The following is an 18,296-nucleotide window of genomic DNA, read 5'->3' on the forward strand; positions in this document are numbered from 1 at the left end:
TCCAGGGGCTTAAGAAGTCAAATTGGGAGATCGGTTTATATGGGAGCTATATCTAAATCTGAACCGATATGGCCCATTTGCAAAGACCTACATCAATATTAGGTATCTGTGCAAAATTTCAAGCGGCTAGCTTTAAATGTTCAACCGCTATCGTGATTTCGACAGACGGACTGACGGACGGACATAGCTAGATCGACTCAGAAGGTCGAGACCAGAATTTATAAACTTTATGGGGTCTTAGATGAATATTTCGAGTTGTTACAAACGACCCTCCTATGGGGGTAGGTATAAAAAATCGCATGTGGGCCATACTCATTTCGGATAATGTGAGGCCTATTGCAATTCACTGTTCCAAATTTCAGAGAAATCGGGAAATATGGGTTGCCCAAAAACTAATTGCGGATTTTTCATTCTTTTTCTGTCAGTTATCAGCTGTTACTTTTAGCGTGCTTTAGAAAAAAAAGTGTAAAAAAAGTATATTTGATTAAAGTTCATTCTAAGTTTTATTAAAAATGCATTTACTTTCTTTTATAAAATCCGCAATTACTTTTTGGGCAACCCATAAATCAGACTTTTATAGATTTAATATCCTAAAGCAAATTTGCAAATTTTGCCCATGAACATTCCATTAAGGAACAGGGGCAAACTTCTCACATATCAATGAGTGCAGTCCGATACAAGTTTAAGCTCAATGATAAGGGGCCTCCTTTTTATAGCCGAGTCCGAACGGCGTGCCGCAGTGCGACACCCCTTTGGAGAGAAGTTTTACATGGCATAGTACCTCACAAATGTTGCCAGCATTAGGAGGGGAAACCACCACTGAAAATTTTTTCTGATGGTCTCGCCAGGATTCGAACCCAGGCGTTCAGTGTCATAGGCGGACATGCTAATCTCTGCGCTACGGTGGCCTCCATCCTAAAGTTCCAGCTATATTCAAATACGGTCCGATCTGCATAATATTCGATTTGAATGTCAGAAGACCTAATATCGTTAAATAAAATCAGCGGTTATGGTCTTAAGACCCTAAATCGGCAGATCGGTCATTGAGGCAACTAAGTACAAAATATTGTCCGAACTGGACCATATTTATTTCTAGTTCAGATATACCAACTATAGTCCGTCCTGAGCGGAGCGACACACTGATCCAATCCTTAGAACCGTACCGGGTGGACCCGGTCCTTAAAGACTGGATAAACCAAATGCTAAGGAACAGGTGGATAAATTGTGTGTCCCATGGCATAAATATAAGGAAGAAAATGGCACAGGGCACGCCACAGGGGGGCATTTTATCGCCACTCCTATGGGTGACCACCATAAATGACCTATTACGGATGGTGACTGAGGAGGAATTTGAATTCGTCTGCTATGCAGACGATGTTATAATACTTCTTAGGGGTAAGGATTCGATCGAGCTATGTAGAAGGGCCGAAAGGGGTTTGCATATGGTATTTGACTGGGCTAGACCCAGAGGTCTCAATGTTTACCCAGAGAAGACAGAAATATGCCTGTTCACGAGGAAGACGAAGGTGGGCCAAATTAACGCACCACGTTTCCTCAATACGACGATTTCGATAACTGAGAAGGTCAAATACTTAGGTGTGATCTTGGACAGGAAACTGAATTGGAAGTGTCACATTCCGGAGCGTACTGAGAAGGCTCACAGATTTTGGGCACTATGTAGACGGGCTTGACGAAATGGGGCCTGAATCCTAGGATAGTCCACTGGCTCTACAGGAGCGTGATTAGACCAATACTTAGTTACGACTCAGTAGCTTTGTGGACAGCTATGGAGAAAAAGTGCAACATAAGGACCATACAACAGTTTCAGAGAACATGTTGTCTTGGCATAGGCGGAGCGATGAGGACCACGCCCACTAGGGCACTGGAGACTATTCTAGATATCCGACCCATTGACATACAGAGTAAGTGTGAGGCAGCCATTGCGGCTATGAGACTTAAGGCGATGGGAGAATGGATTGAGGATGGGAGCAGCTCATACCATCGCGATATAATCGAGGCGTTGATAGGAAACCTGGAAGGAAGGGAAGAGGTTTCCGATCGGATAACTGAGATGAAACTTGAAGTCGAGTGCGAGGCACTGCTGCCATCGGCACAGTCTTGGATTGACAGAACCCTAGTATTGCCATCTGGAAGATCATGTTACACTGATGGATCAAAGCTAGAGGACAGAGTGGGCCTGGGGGTTTACATTGAGAACCCAGGGACTGAGATCTGTTTTAGACTGCCTAACCATAATACGGTCCTGCAGTCGGAGATCCGGGCGATCACGAAATACGTGAAGTGGTGTGGTGCTAACACGAGGACTTCGAGTGTGAACATCTTTACCGACAGTAAAATTGCCATATGGGCAATAACAACCAGGACTGTAAGGTCACTAACAGTCTTGCAGTGTAAGAAGGAGATTAACGCCTTCTCTAAGGATGGCAAAATTCGCATCGTTTGGGTGGCGGACCATAACGGAGTAAGGGGAACTGAAATGGCAGACGATTTGGCAGTGAAGGCCAGAGGAGTGCCGTCAATAAACTTGATTAACCCGAACCCTTTCGGGTCGACGCAGTCCGAGTTAAGAAAGTGGGTGACGAATGCGCATGCAACATTGTGGAACAGCGAAACGATCGGTAGGACGGCGAAAATCCTATGGGGGGATCCAGATCGTGAAAAGACAAGGCTATTACTGAAAGGAAGTAAGAAGGAGGTCAGTATAGCTCTCGGTATCATAACGGGACGCATAGGACTACGAGCTTACTTAGGTAAAATCGGTGCGGCAAGTGATACCATGTGTAGTAGGGCATGCGGGGAAGATGATGAGACGTTGAAGCATTTCCTTTGCCCGGCTTTCGCGTCCAACATATACCGGTACTTAGGTGGAGACACAATATCAAACATGAACCAACTTAGAGGAGTGATATTGAAAACAATTAAGGATTTTGGAAATAGCACGGAATTCCTAACTTAAAATTTTCTTTTTAGAGGTTACTTTATAGGTTTTAGAGCGCACAACAAACCGATTACTGGCTTAGGTGTATGTCTATAGTGGCATGGGGCGGATTAATATCTGCACCCTCTTCTCAACCTAACCTAACCTAGCTGAAATTTTTGACATAGTGTTTTTTACGACTTGCAGCAATCGTGCGAAGCATGATCCAGATTGATGTATAACCTAATATGGCTTCCGTATAAAACGATTGCGCGATTCGAAACCTAGAGCCCCTTGAAATTGCAATTGTTGTCCGTTTTTGTTGAACTTTTGCACATAGTGTTCTGTTATTCTGTTCCAAATCAGTCTATAAACTGAGATAGAACCTTTATAAACCAATCTGCCGATTAGTTTTCTATGACCCTGAGAAGCTAAAATTTTTGGCTGAATTGACGGAAATTTTGTACATACACATGTGCCCTTCAAGTAAGAACGTTTGTGTAAATTTTTAGGAAAATCCATGGTGGTTCGTTTCCAATAATTGGCCTGATCGAACTAAGCATATTTAAAACTCTCATGCTCGAAGTATTGGGTTGCCCAAAAAGTAATTGCGGATTTTTCATATAGCCGGCGTTGACAAATTTTTCAACGGCTTGTGACTCTGTAATTGCATTCTTTCTTCTGTCAGTTATCAGCTGTTATTTTTAGCTTGCTTCAGAAAAAAAGTGTAAAAAAAGTATATTTGATTAAAGTTCATTCTAAGTTTTATTAAAAATGTATTTACTTTCTTTTAAAAAATCCGCAATTACTTTTTGGGCAACCCAATATAATCGGAAGCAAAAAGTTTCAACAATTCATTATTCCTAAATCCCCATCATCATGATGATATTTGTTTGATTTTTGAAATATACAACACACTAATTCGTGTTATTTGTAATCTCTCTTAATTGCTCCATGTCACCTTTACGAACGATGTGTGTTATGTTGCAACACCAAAACAATGTGTGCTCAATAAAAAGGGGATAATAAATCGGTGTCCATATGTAAATATGAAAGCCCACATACACATCCACATACATGTATGTCTACATACACTATTTTTGTGTATAGTCTATATTTACGAATAAATTTATGCGATTAAGTAATGTTTATATTTATGTATACAATAAAATGAAATTACAACACAACAACACCGGCAAAATGGCAACGGCAACAGCCGAGGAAATGGCAACACCAACAGTCTGTTATTTAGCGTCAGGGAAAATGCGGTAGCAGTAGACCCATAACGTTTTGGTGCCTATGCTATCGTATACATTCGCATTCGCGCACATAAAGGGAAATAAAAATGTTAAAAATCATGACATTTGGACGGACGCAAAATCTGACATATAAAAAGCAGTTAAATATTTACACAACCCCAAATCGAGTTGAGGTATGTATCTGAAGTGTGCTTTAAAGCATGCAATAGCACAGTGGGTTAAAAGACATTGTATTGTAGAAAGTCAAATTATATACAAACCAGTAAGGAAAGGCAAAAGTCGGGCGATGCCGACTGCATAATACCCTACACCTACCCTCTAAGTACAAAGTGGGAGCTATATCTTATTCTGAACCAATTTTGATGGTCCTCACCGGATGTTTTCAGATGGGTTATTAAACAATCCGTATCACATTTCGAGCAAATATGTTAAAACTGTAATAATTACGGTTGGCAAATGGTAACATTGTAGCAAATTACCTAAAATCGGACGAACATATATATGAGAGCTTTATCTTAATCTGAAACGATATCGACCAAACTTCTGAGATAATGTCAAGTGAAAGAAGTGAAAGTCGAAGTGAAGATAGAAGTGAAAGTCGGACGATATACATATTTGGCAGCAATATCTAAATCTGAACCGATTTCTATGAAATTCACCAGTAATGTGAAGAGTCTAAGATAATCCTTCCTGCCAAATTAAGACAGAATCGGTTTACAAATGACCACTTTACGGCAATATTTCTCGAAATCGGACGAACATATATACGAGCAAACTTTATAGATATTGTGAAAGTCGTCGAGGAAAGCGCTGTACAAAATTTTGGAAAGATTGCTCAATAAATGCGCTTTCAGCGGCTCTAAGAGTGAAAATCGGGCGATATCTTCTCTTATATATAACAAGTAAAAAGGCGACAAGTTCGGCCAGGCCGAACTTTGGATACCCACCACCTCGGGTATATATGTAAACCACCTTTCGTCACAATCCGGTGAAAATTGGATAACTTAAGGACCCAAGTTCGGCATGGACATTGAGTGGTCTAATATATATATCACTATTCAATTTTGTAGATCAAAATATTGGAGTTTTTGGCAGATGTATCCAATTATAAACCGACCCGAACCATATTAAGGTTGGATATAGTGAGGCTCAGAAAAACTCACGGTTTCAAATTTCAGCGAAATCGGGTAATAAATAAAGCTTTTATTGGCTTCAGTCCCCTTATCGGCAGATCGGCCTATAGGGCAGATATATCTAAATATATATAACCATATTTAGGTCGGATGTTGGGAGGTCTTAACCTACTCCCTGTTTCAAATTTCAGGGAAATCGGGTAATAAATAAAGCTTTCATTGGCTTCAGACCCCATATCGGCAGAACGGTCTATATGGCTGCTATATCTAAATATTATCCGATCGGAACCACATTTAGGTCGGGTATCAGGAGGCTAAAAATAACTCACTGTTTCAAGTTTTAGCGAAATCGGTTAAAAAATAAAGCTTTTATGGCCTTTAAACCCTTTATCGGCAGATCGGTCTATATGCAAGATGTAACTAAATATAGTCCTATCTGTACCATATTTGGGTCGGATGTTGGGAGGCTTAAAACTGCGCACTATTCCAAATTTCAGCGAAATCCGATAAAAAATAAAGTTTGTAAGGGCTTTAGAACCTTTATCGGGAGATCGGTCTATATGGCAACTATATCTAAATATAGTCCAATCCAACCATATTTACGTCAGATGACGGGAGGCTTAAAATAACCCTATCCTTCAAATATCAGCGCAATCGGGTAATAAATAAAGCTTTTATGGGCTTCAGACCCTTTATCGGAAGATCGGTCTATATGGCAGCTATATATAAATATAGTCCGATCCAAACCATATTTGGGTCAGTTGTCGGGAAGCCTTAAACTACTCACTGTTTCAAATTTTTGCAAAATCGACCCTTTATCAGACCCTTTATCGGAAAACCGTTAAAGAACTTAACCAGCGTGCACCAAAAAGACGTATCTGTGCCAAATTTCAGCTCAATATCTAGATTTTGGAAGGCTCTAGAGTGATTACAACAGACGGACAGACAGATACACCGACATCGTTAAATTGTCTTAGAATTTTACGATGATCCGAAATATATATACTTTGTAAGGTCGGAAATTGATATTTCGATGTGTTGCAAACGGAATGACAAAATGAATATATCCCCTATCCTACGGTGGTGGGTATAAAAGTCAATTTGTGTTCGTTTGTAGGTTTGTTTGTTTGTGTGTTCCTTATGGACTCAGAAACGGATGAACCGATTTTCTTGAAATTTTTATAGATGGTGCATACATTTTTTGATATCTGAAGTGGGGGCGACCCTCCCCCTTACCCTAATTTTCTGAAACGGTAGATCTCGGAGATCGGTGGTGCGATTTAAGCGAAATTTTGTGTGCTCTATTATAGTAACCTACAAACAAAAATTTATTATCTATATACACCAATCACGACGATATAGGACTCAAATGAAAGCTACTTTAGATCAGAAAACGTATCTGATATCCAAATGTCGGATCAAGTGTTTAGGGGACCACCCCAACCCCCAAAACATCCCTAAATAGAACATATTTACCGAGTATGGCAATATGGGACTCAAATAAAAGTTTTTTGCGAGTAAAATACGAGCCTGATATCCAAATGTGGGACCGAGTTTCTGGGGGTCCACCCCTTCCCCAAAACACCCCCCAAACAGGACTTATTTACTGACCATGGCAATATGGAGCCTAAATAAAAGGTATTTGCGTGTAGAATACGAATCTGATATCCAGATATAAGGCCAAGTGTTTGGGGGCGCCCATCCTCGACAACATCCCTTAAAGAGGACAAATTTCCGACCATAGCAATATGGGGGTCAAATGAAAGGTCTTTGGAAGATAGGAAAAATCTGATATCAGTATTCGGGAAAAGTGTCTATGGGTCCACCCCACCCCCATAACACCACCCAAATAGGAAGTATTTGCGGACCATTGTAATATGAAGCTCAAGTAAAAGCTTTTTTTAGAGTAGAACACGAATCTGATATATATTTTCAAAGCCAAGTCACTGAGTGGCCGCCTTAGCCCCCAAAACACATCCCAAATTGGTCATGTTTGCCGACAATGGAAAAATGGGGCTCAAATTAAAGGTATTTGGGAGTAGACCACGAATCTGATATCAACATTCGGGTCCAACTGTCTGGGGGACTTCCTACCATAACAACCCTCAAATAAAACGTATTTGCTCACCAATTTGGGTGGAGCTCGATATTAATAATTTTTAGGGCTCATACCCCAAACCGGATATATTTGCTGACTGCAATAAGGAGTTTAAATGAAAGATATTTGAGATTAGAAAACGAATTTGATATCCAATTATCAGACCAATGGCAATTTGGGGTTCAAATAGATGATATTTGAGAGCAGAGCACGATGCTGACACATTTTCGATCTAAGTGTTTGGAGGACCACCACACTCCCCAAAGCACCTCTAACTCAGACATATTTACCGACCATGACAATGTGGGCCTTAAATGAAAGTTATTGGGGGAGTAGAACACTAAATTGATACACATTTTCGGGACCAAATTTCTGGAGGTCTAACCCTTCCCCAGAAGAGCAATTATTTACTGTCCATCTGGTATTCAAATGTGGGAACATGTATTTGGGGCACCTCCCCTTCCCCCAAAACAACCCCAAAGAGTAAACATTTTCCGACCATGGCAATATGTGGCTAAAGGTCAATATGTGGATCAACAGGTATTTGAGATTAGAAAACAGTTTTGATAACCAATTTTGGGGCAACTGTTTGGTAGACGCCTCATCACATAAACTCCGCTTAAACCAATGACAGTATGGGGTTTAAATAAATGGTGTTTGAAAGTAGAGCACGATGCTGATATTCTTTCAGGGCTAAATATTTGGGGGAAACACCCCTAAATCGGACATTAAATTGGGCGGTCATGGCAATATGGGGTTCAAATGCAAGGTATTTGGGAGTAGAGCACGATATTCATACCCACATTCGGACCCACGGTTCGGGGGGTCCACACCACCCCTAAACCCACCAACCACCACCATGAGGGCCTTCCCACACCCAGAACCCCCATGAGAATATCGGACTCAAATAAAGTCTTTTAAGAATGGAGTACGTCTAACATCCAAACTTAATTAAACTGAATTCATAGACCAATAAAGATCATAAGGGATTCAGATAAAGGATATTCAGATGTTGTTATCGGCTAACAAATTACCATTTTATGGCATTATTAGTGTAAACCGGACGAACGAGTATATGGGAGCTTTATCCAAATCTGCAACGATTTTTTCTCATTTCAATAGGCTTCATCTCTAGGATGAAAGCATAGCTGAGCCAAATTTTAAGACGATCGGGTGATCGATTGCTACCGTTACTTTGTGTACAAGTTATCATGGACAGACGGAAAGACAGACGGACAGATAGACGGACGGATAGACAGACGAAAAGACAGACGGACAGACAGACGAACAGACAGACGGACGGAAAGACAGAGGAACAGACAGACGGACAGACAGACGGACAGACAGACGGACAGACAGACGGGCAGACAGACGGACAGACAGACGGACAGACAGACGGGCAGACAGACGGACAGACACACGGGCAGACAGACGGACGGACATAGCTAAATCGAATCTGAAAGTGATTCTGAGTCAATCGGTATAGTTATCAATAGATCTATCTCTTCCCTCTGGGTGTTACAAACAAATGAACTAAGTTATAATACCCTCTACCACAGGGGTGGTGCAGGGAATAACAAGTCGGCAATTTAAATTTTTTAAATAAAGAAGTCAATATTTTCTTTTCAAGAACATATCGTTATAGATTTATTAATATGGAGAAAAAATTAGGAAACGTCCAAAGTATTAACTTCAGACAGCACATGGTGTGCTGACTTTTCAAGACTCGTTTGGGGTCTTTCATTTGTGGCACTACGTTTTTCGGTTCCTGTTGGTCAGGCATATAGTTCTTAGGTTGATAATGTATCCCATAGCATATGTCCCTAAATCTATGATATGAAATTGGGCTTGGAAGTTAAAGTAGCCCACGAGAGTCTGGAAAAAGCAATGGCACAGATGAAGGTCCCTTAGCACAACGCTTCTTGTATGTAAAAATGTCAATTTGCGTATGAACATTCTATTAAGGAACATGAGCTGTCCGATTCAAGTTTAAGCTCAATGATAAGGGGCCTCCTTTTATAGTTCGATTGACATGCCGCAGAGCGATGCCTCCTTGGGGAGAAGTTTTAACATGGAAAAGTATCTCACAAATGTAGCTAGCATTAGGAAGGGAAAACCACCGCTGAAAACGTTTTTCTGATGTTCTCGCCCGAATTCGAACCCAGGCGTTCAGCGTCATAGGCGGACATGCTAATCTCTCCGCTACAGTGTATGTTATGTGTGTGTTTTTTAAAGAAAATTTTGTCGGTTTCTATTGAAAATTTTATCTAAGATTTTTTCAATGGACCTCATTAAGGTACGTTGATTAGAGTACATTAATATGTCTCATAGTAAAGTTATCCGTCTTTCTAGAAGTATGTCTAAGCGCATTTGTATATGCATTGTCTTTCATGAGCTTTCAGAAATAACTTTTTGTATTGTTTATCCCATTGTGCAATTTACGCGATAACAAAAAAGTTGAATGATTTTTAAAAATTCAATTGTTTGAATTTGTAATGACGAAGCAGAAAATGAATGTGGCATATAAAAGAAACCCGGTAAAGCTATTACAAAAACTGATAAAAAACACAAGTCAAAAATAAACATCAAACGAGTGCTAATAAAAAATAAAATGAAATTATACAATTTAGTTCATTGCAAAAATACATTGATAAAGGCTCACAAACACCACATAGAATCAAGCCAAAAGTTATAATTACGAAAATGAGATTATGTCTCGTGGTGGTATGCGTGTATATAGCTTTAATGCTATTCACATATGAGAAATATACAAAAAAATGAAATGGGAAAATAATTTTTGGTAGAATATAAAATAAAGTTGGGTTAATCCTTGCAGAGCTTCTATAGGATATGATCCCATAGCCTGGCAGGAGTGAAGGGTGTGGTTTATACCTAAGGTCGTTAAGGCAAGCTATGCTATACCAACTGTCTAAAGAACTATAACCTTAAGTCCGGTGAAATACTCAGGTACAGATGCTGCAAGGGAAGGTCGGAGAAAACCGGCCTTCACGAGGTTAAACACAAAAAAAGAAGAATCCTTCGATGCCAAGGTATACACTTAGCGGTTGCTTTGACACCTAAGGTGTTTTCAACAATGTGAGGACTGATACAATCATCCAATTCTTACACCAGTACTGGTCAGTGGGGACTGACTAATCCGTATGCTAAGGAATAGGTAAATAAATTGTGGGTCTTATGGCGTAAGTATAATGGACAAAGTGGCACAGGTTACGACACAGGGGAAGCATTATATGGCCATGGCGATGGATGACCTCCCGAAATGGTCTGCTGCAGTCTCTGACCTTGAAGGGTTTTGAATCCATATGTTATGCAGGCGATGCACATTGGGAATAGAATCGAAAAAAAAACTAGAAAAAAACATACCATTTGAGAACGGATTCAATAGCAATACCAGGATTCATAATTGATTTCTTTGTGGCAATTTTTTGTGAGAATCGGTTAACAAATGACGATATAATTAAAATTTTTGTCCAAATCGGACAAACATGTATGTGGGAGCTAAATACAAATCCGAACCGATTTTTAAACCATCCAGGTCGCTTTAAAAAGCCCAACCACTTGCGAATTTTCACATCCGCTAAATCAAAAAGAGTCTCAAAGTAATGAAAACCTATAGTGGAACTCCCTCAGACTGCCAGTGCGGGACACACACAGCAGATGTTCCATACAAGGAAACATCTGTCATCACAGCTTCGGCAAAAGTTGTCTATCGTCATGTTTTCCGATTAGACAGTGACCTGTCATGACGGACACAATGGCTGAGACGTCTGTTCTAGCCAGTGATAGCAAAGCGGTAGACCTCTTAAAGTCTAGATTACGCCACATAATTTTTGAACGCTCACAGCCCCCCTTCCGGCCTGATCCTTAATACTTAGCTTACATGTCGCTAGTGGCATACCCACAGATTCCAGTTTCCCTAGAATGTGTAAGGTAGTTCCTAGTCTCGCAAGCTCGTCCGCTGTACAATTCCCTGGGATATCTCTGTGGCCCGGCACCCAGAACAGGTGAATATTGAACTGATCAGCCATCTCGTTGAGAGATCTGCGACAGTCGGGGGCGGCTTTTGAATTCAGAAATACGTTCTCCAGGGATTTAATAGCTGCCTGGCTATCTGAAAAGATATTTATGCCAATTATCCTTATGACATTATATCGTAGCCATTCCACCACTTTTTTAATTGCAAGGATCTCCGCTTGATAAACACTGCAGTGCTCGGGTGATCTTCTCGATTTGATTTTTCAGAGTACACCCCAAAGGCCACCTGGTCTTCTTGTTTGGAACCATCCGTATAGAAGTCTATGTACCTCCTATTACCAGGGATATCGTTGTTCCAATCGGTTCTACCATGAATAGTGGTACAGTACTTTTTATCAAAAAGCGGCTCAGGTAGGCTGTAATCCACACTGCCGGAACATCGGATATTGTATCAAGAATTACACAGTGTCCGTAGCCGCCACATGACCAATGAGAAAGCTCCCTTAGCCTAACAGCAGTGGCAGCAGCAATTTGTCTAACCACTATATTCAGACGCAAAATGTGTTGCATTAAAGTCAGTGCATTAGAATGTGCCATCCTTGGTGCGGCTGTGATGCACAAACAATTCATCATTAGGATCTGGCTGAGTATTGAACTAAAGCGCCGTCCTCCAGACTGACGAGATTAGTATGCTCCCATCCTATGGTGGAGGGTATAATAGGGAGCATTCGCCTACACATTACGCTACCAAGCGAGTGCTTCCCCGGAGTGTTGGTACACACTCACCCAAGTGTTCACTCGCCGAGTACCTAGCATTGGTTCTCCGCATGCATGACAGCGCATTGAAGATTTTACCGCGTACCTCGGTGAAAAAAACTTGGCTTATCCACGTACGTGCAGGGACTTCGCAGAGACACAACTGCAAGTTCTTGGAGATTGGAGAAAACCCGCCTCCCTAGAATATAAAGCTTGTGCCGCTGTAGACGCGGACATTAGCAGAGCAGATGTTCCATCGTCTTCTTTTCATCCTGTCTTTAAGATATCGTCCGCAGTAGTCGTTGTGGGGGACTCCCATGCCAGTAGCCATGTGGCTTATCTCATAGTGTTTGGTTAAGATTCCTATAATCGTACTCAGTGACTCCTTATAAAAGGTCAGCAACTCCGTCCCTCGAGTGTCCTGGTAATCCGACATACATTCACAGACTCCCACCTAGCCACTGCCTCCCCACAGACCATCTCCTCTTCTATATTCAGGCACATATGCAACACCGGTCATAGGTCTGCTTTACATGGAGGATCCCCTGCCGACTTGTCAGGGAACTCCGACCAACACAACGTCACGAACCAGCAATCCGGCACGGGGCAACCATGAGCACCACACAGGCTGGAACCATGAGTTATCACGACGTCCGTGCTGGGGTTGATTTAGATCAGACTATATTTCTATATAGCTTCAGCGGGTTCATAAATGGTGCATATCGTTTGGTAGGTTTTTTTTTCGGTATGGTCTATACATAGATATGGGCAAAAGAGTTATCGCCACGGCCGTCTGTCTGTTGAAATCACGCTACAGTCTTTAAAAATAGAGATACTGAGGTGCAACTTTGCACAGATTTTTTTTTGTTCATAAGCAGCTTAAGTTCGAAGATGGGCTATATCGGACTATATCTTGATATAGCCCCCATATAGACCGATCCGCCGATTTAGGGTCTAAGGCCCATAAAAGCCACATTTATTATCCGAGTTTGCTTAAATTAGTGACAGTGAGCTGTGTTAGGTTCTACAACATCCTTTATCATGTTAGCCCAGATCGGTCCAGATTTGAATATAGCTGCTGTATGGACCGATCTCTCGATTTAAGGTTTTGGGGTCATAAAAGGCACATTTATTGTCCGATTTCGCCGAAATTTGAGACAGTGAGTTATGTTAGGCCGTTCGACATTCTTCCTCAGTTTAGCCCCGATCGGTTTAGATTTAGATGTAGCTGCCATAAAGACCCATCCTCCAATTAGGGTCTTAGGCCCATAAAAGCCACATTTATTATCCGATTATGCTGAAATTTACGAAAGTGAGTTGTCTTAGGCCCTTTGACATCCTTCTTCAATTTGGCTCAGATCGTTCCAGGTTTCGATATAGCTGCCATATAGACTGATCTCTCGCTAAAGGTCTTGCGCCCATAAAAGGCGCTTTTCTTGTCCGATGTCGCCGAAATTTGGGACAGTGAGTTGTGTTAGGCCCTTTGACATTCCTCTTCCATTTGGCTCAGATCGGTCCAGATTTGGATATAGCTGTCATATAGACCGATCCTCATATTTAGGGTCTTAAGCCCATAGAAGCCAAATTTATTATCCGATTTTGCTGAACTTTACGACAATGAGTTGTGTTAGACCCTTCGACATCCTTCGTCAATTTGGTTGAGATCGATCCAGATTTGGATATAGCTGCCATATAGACCGATCCGCCGATTTAGGCCCATAAAAGCCACATTTATTGTCCGATGTCACCGAAATTTGGGACGGTGAGTTAAGTTAAGCTCCTCGACATACTTGTGCAATATGGCACAGATCGGTCCAGATTTGGATATAGCTGTCATACAGACCGATCTCTCGATTTAAGATTTTGAGCCCATAAAAGGTGCATTTATTGTCCAATGTTGCCGAAATGTGGGACACTGAGTTAAGTTAAGCCCCTCGACATACTTCTGTAATATGGCACAGATCAGTCCAGATTTGGATATAGCTGTCATATAGACCGATCTCCCGATTTAAGGTTTTGGGCCCATAAAAGGCACATTTATTTTCCGATGTCGCCGAAATTTGGGAAAGTGGGTTGAGCTAGGCCCTTCGACATCGTTCTTCAATTTGGCTCAGATCAGTCCAGATTTGGATATAGATCTCATATAGGCCGATCTCTCGATTTAAGGTTTTGGCCCTATAAAAGGCGCATTTATTGTCCGATGTCACCGATATTTGGGACAGGGAATTAAATTAATCGTTCTTCAATTTGGCTCAGATCAGCCCGGATTTGGATATAGCTCTCATATAGGCCGATCTCTCGATTTAAGGTTTTGGTTCTATAAAAGGCGCATTTATTGTCCGATGTCACCGAAATTTGGGACAGGGATTTAAATTAAGCCCTTCGACATTCTTATCCAATTTGGCCCAGATCGGTCTATATTTGGATATAGCTGCCATATAGACCGATCTCTCGATTTAGGGTTTTGGGCCATAAAAGGCCCATTTATTGTCCGATTTCGCCGAAATTTGGGACAATGAGTTGTGTTAGGCTTTTCGAAATTCTTCTTCAATTTGGCTCAGAACGGTCTAGATTTGGATATAGCTGCCATATAGACCGATCTCTCGATTTAAGGTTTTGGCTATAAGGCATAAGGCATGCATTTTTCACCGGATTTTGGCAAAAGTTGGTTTACGTATATACCTGAGGTATCCAAAGTTCGGCCCGGCCGAACTGACGCCTTTTTACTTGTTGTTTTTGATATACGATGTGTCTGAAATTGGATCTGTTTACGTATCTATTATCTTATATGTTGGTTTCTTTCACAAGTTTAGAAAATGCTTTTTAAACATCGATCTAACTTCTCAATTTTGTAGTTTTAATTGGATTTAATTTTTATCATATATTGGGTTGCCCAAAAAGTAATTGCGAATTTTTCATATAGTCGGCGTTGACAAATTTTTTCACAGCTTGTGACTCTGTAATTGGATTCTTTCTTCTGTCAGTTATCAGCTGTTACTTTTAGCTTGCTTTAGAAAAAAAGTGTAAAAAAAGTATATTTGATTAAAGTTCATTCTAAGTATTATTAAAAATGCATTTACTTTCTTTTAAAAAATCCGCAATTCAATTTTGGGCAACCCAATATTATCAGATACTTTCAAAAGCTTTATATTTTCTTCTTCAAATATTTGGCCATCAAGTATAATGTCAACATCATGACATAATTGTATTGTGTGCTATATATCAATAAGGAAATGTTGTCATAGCCTTCAATATCGTTTATATTTTTTTAAAGGTTTGAGAATACAAAACACTGAATTTGTGGGAGCCGGGCAAAGAACTCTGTTGCAATAACAAAGGATATCAACACAATTTCCATTGCTCACATGCGTAATACGAATGCATAATTCTAAAGGAAGTTTATGTTTTAAACAATAAATACAATGGCAAAAAATCCTTTGGTCATTGTTGTTGTATATTTATAGCATCATCATTATCATCATCATCTTTGCAAAGCAGCATCATGATCAACAGCAGCATTTGTTTATGGCACTCGGTTGTGTGGTATCATCACTCTCTGGGGCACTGTTATGTTTTGGAAAATAATTGCACATTTTACAAATTTATTGCATTTGTTTATGATAATATCAAACACTTGCCAATACACATACACACAGACGCACACATACATAAGACCAACACTTGTGCCCATATGTGCATTTATATGCATAAACACACAGACAGACAGACATACAGCCATACGTATGCATGTGTCTCCTAATGTGTGAATGAGTTTGTAAATAAATATCCTTTAGTAGCATTAGTTTTGAATGTGTTTTTCGTATTTACAACGCATGTGTATGCGTTTGTCCTTTTTGCCAAATGTCCTGTGGATGATTTGAAACTATTAAAAATTTTCTGCTGCTCATGTGTAATTTGCATTGGGAGGTTTTCCGAACAAATTTGCCACAAAATATTACTTTTACCTGTACATAAACATAGTAACTGCGCTCATGTGTACATACATACGTAACATGCATACATACCTATTTGTATATTATGTAAATTACTTTAGTTTACTTTTATGTATTACACTCACAAAGCCAAGCCAAAGCCATTTCTCTTGTCAGATTTAAAGCATTAGCTTCAATTGAAAATTTGTTTAATTTTACTGAAAACATTTTCCCCCTTTATAATTGTTTATGATTTTGGAATGTAAACGACATTTAGTGACTGATAAGACAAGGGTTTTAGGGATGAAGGCAGATTGTAATTTTTTAAGGTGGTTCAATTTGTATATATATGTCTATGTTGTCACATAAACGATTCACTGACTCTTTACTATCGTAATTATTTATCGGCGGTATTGATATGGAGCAATCAGATGATCTTGATGTTATAGGAATGAGGATACCATATCCGTTGGTCAAGACATATATGGGAATATTCGAAAGAAGCTGTCAAGTGCTTGGGCTTTCATAGGTGGTGCAAAAAGTATTTCACTTCCTTCGATCTTCTCAATCATCAGAAGAAGTCAACCTACATCAGGCCTAAAATGGAATATAACTCTCATGTATGGGCGGGGACCTCCTTGGAGCCAACTGACCAGGTTTAAAGGAAATCGATGGTTTTTATCGGCGATGGTGGGGTATCCAATTCTATTGTATCCCTTGAGCACCGTCAAAATGTGGGCAGGGTGGTGTTATTCTATTGATACTTTCATGTTGTTTGCTTCACAGAGATACATTATCTTATCCCTGAAACAAGGAGGTTCGCCAGGGACACAAGATTTTCTAGGTAAGCTCACCAGTGTATGATCGATTGGCTAGTTGACCGAACCCTCGATTACCGTGAAAACTCATTTTTATTCCGAACAAAACGAATATGAAATCGACTTCCGGCAAAAATCTTTCCCACAACTTACGACCTCCAGAAATATAAAACAAGTCGGACGGACGGACAGACGGATGGACATGGCTAGGATCCAATACGAATGTGGAATCGACTTCCGGAAAATATCTTTCCCACTACTTACGACCTCCAGATATATAAAACAAGTCGGACGGACGGACAGACGGATGGACATGGCTAGGTCGACTTAAAATGTTATGACGATGAAGAATATATATATACTTTATGGGGTCTTAGACGCATATTTCGAGGTGTTACAAACAGAATGACGAAATTAGTATACCCCCGTCCTATGGTGGAGGGTAAAAAAAATAACAAAAACAAGTAAAAGCGTGCTAAGTTCGGCCGGGCCGAATCTTATATACCCTCCACCATTGATCGCATTTGTGGAGTTCTTTCCCGGTATCTCTTTTTAGACAAACAAAGGATAAAAGAAAAGAATTGCTATGCTAATTGAATTGAGTGTTGGAGATCACAGTAGAAGTCTATGTGTAAAATTTCAGCGAAATCGAATAAAAATTGGGCCTTTTAGGTGCTCAAAAAGTAAAATAGGGAGATCGGTTTATAGGGGAGCTGTATCAGGCTGCAGACCATATTTGACATGTATATTGAAGGTCATGGGAGAAGCCGATGTACAAAATTTCAGCCAAATCGGATGATAATTAGGCCCTCTTGAGGCTCAAAAAGTCAAGACCAAAGATAGATTTATATGGCAGCTATATCAGATTATGAAACGATTTACACCGTACTTAGCACAATTGTTGTACGTCATAACGAAACACCGCATGTAAAATGTCAGCAAAATGGGATAAGAATTGCGTCCTCTTGTGGCTCAAGAAGTCAAAACCCCATATCGGTTTATATGGCAGCTATGCCAGGTTATAAACCGATTTGAACCATAATTGGCACAATTGTTAGAAACTATAACAAAACATCTCATGCAAAATTTCAGCCAAATCGGATAAGAATTGCGGACGGACAGACGAACGGGCAGACGAACGGACGGACAGACGAACGGACATGGCTAGATCGACTTAGAATATCATGACGATCAAGAATATATATACTTAATGGGGCCTTAGACGAATATTTCAAGGAGTTACAAACAGATTGACGAAATTAGTATACCCCCATCATATGGTGGTTTGTTTTTGGCATGTATTTTGAAAGTAAGAACGGAAGTCCTTGTGCCAATTTTCAGGCAATTCAGGCGAAAATTGAGGCTT

At 40.3% G+C, this 18,296-nt stretch overlaps 1 protein-coding gene and 1 long non-coding RNA gene across 6 annotated transcripts in view; one reads left to right on the forward strand and one right to left on the reverse strand.

The window, feature by feature from the left end:
- The window catches only part of LOC106086820 (uncharacterized), a 739,645-nt gene that overhangs the window by 600,571 nt on the left and 120,778 nt on the right, over nucleotides 1–18,296 (forward strand). The gene's annotated exons all lie outside the window — the stretch shown is intronic.
- Nucleotides 15,423–16,374, reverse strand: LOC106086821 (uncharacterized). The gene is made up of 2 exons (XR_001221173.2): nucleotides 16,206–16,374; nucleotides 15,423–16,145 (listed from the first exon to the last, which is right to left on the reverse strand). It is a non-coding gene; the product is annotated as an uncharacterized LOC106086821 (long non-coding RNA).

The sequence above is a fragment of the Stomoxys calcitrans genome, chromosome 2 (genome assembly GCF_963082655.1).
Source record: "Stomoxys calcitrans chromosome 2, idStoCalc2.1, whole genome shotgun sequence".
NCBI lineage: Eukaryota > Metazoa > Arthropoda > Insecta > Diptera > Muscidae > Stomoxys > Stomoxys calcitrans.